Genomic DNA, 935 nt, shown 5'->3' with positions numbered 1-935 from the left:
GTGGGGGGCCCCCCTGCCTCGGCATGGGTCCCGGCTGTGCTGAGGGGGGCCCCGCAAAGACCGGCCCGGGTCACCGTGTCCCGCGGGGGCAGCTGCTGGCCGGCTCCCTTAGCCGGGCGTCGCCCTGCTGCTTCCTGGAAGATGGCACCCAGACGGTGAAAAGGCGGGGGCATCGAGTCGGCATGCAAATGACATCGTATCTAGCATGCAATGGGAGAAACCCCTCACCAAACCTAGAAAAACCCCCTAAAAACAATGAGCAAACACAAAATTGACAATCAAAGTGATGTCTAGACGTGAGGAACAGAACCTAGTATTCACTAAGACCCTTTTTACTCCTGTTATGGTTTGACACTGGCACAATGCCAGTGCCCCATGAAAATATACTTCTTTGGTGTTTGCTGTGAGATGTGACTAGGAAATAAGCAAAGCAGGCTTCTACTTTAGAAAAAAAAGTTTATTAACTAAACTACAAAAGGAAAAAAAACTACACACACACACACACGCACGCACACACACACTTGGAAAATGAAAACTCTACAAAAAGCATTTCTTCTTCTCCCCTCCACATTTCCAATACATCTTCTAAGTTTCAAGTCTCTATCTATCACTCTGTAAATACTCAATTCTAGTCTATCAAGAGGAGAGGAGTCTTTCTTGGGGCTATGGTGACTTCTTCTTTGCATGCTTAGCGCTCTCACTACTGGACAAGGAACAGAGCTGCTTCAAGGGTTATCTTTTTAAGGGTGCTTTGACTAGTTCTAAAAAAAAGCACAGTTTTCTCTCATCTCGGGACTTCTTGTCTCTCCCATACTTGTCTACTCCCTGGGGCCGGGGGGTCTCCAAAACTGAACTTTCTTAGTTCTGAGCCATCGCCTCCCCCCCGCATGCAGCTTCTGTGTCGCGAGGAAGCATGGTTCTGTCTATGGCTGTAC

Source organism: Geospiza fortis, unplaced genomic scaffold (assembly GCF_000277835.1).
Source record: "Geospiza fortis unplaced genomic scaffold, GeoFor_1.0 scaffold258, whole genome shotgun sequence".
Taxonomy (NCBI): Eukaryota; Metazoa; Chordata; class Aves; order Passeriformes; family Thraupidae; genus Geospiza; species Geospiza fortis.
The sequence above is the reverse complement of the archived record's forward strand: the minus strand, read 5'-3'. Positions refer to the sequence as shown.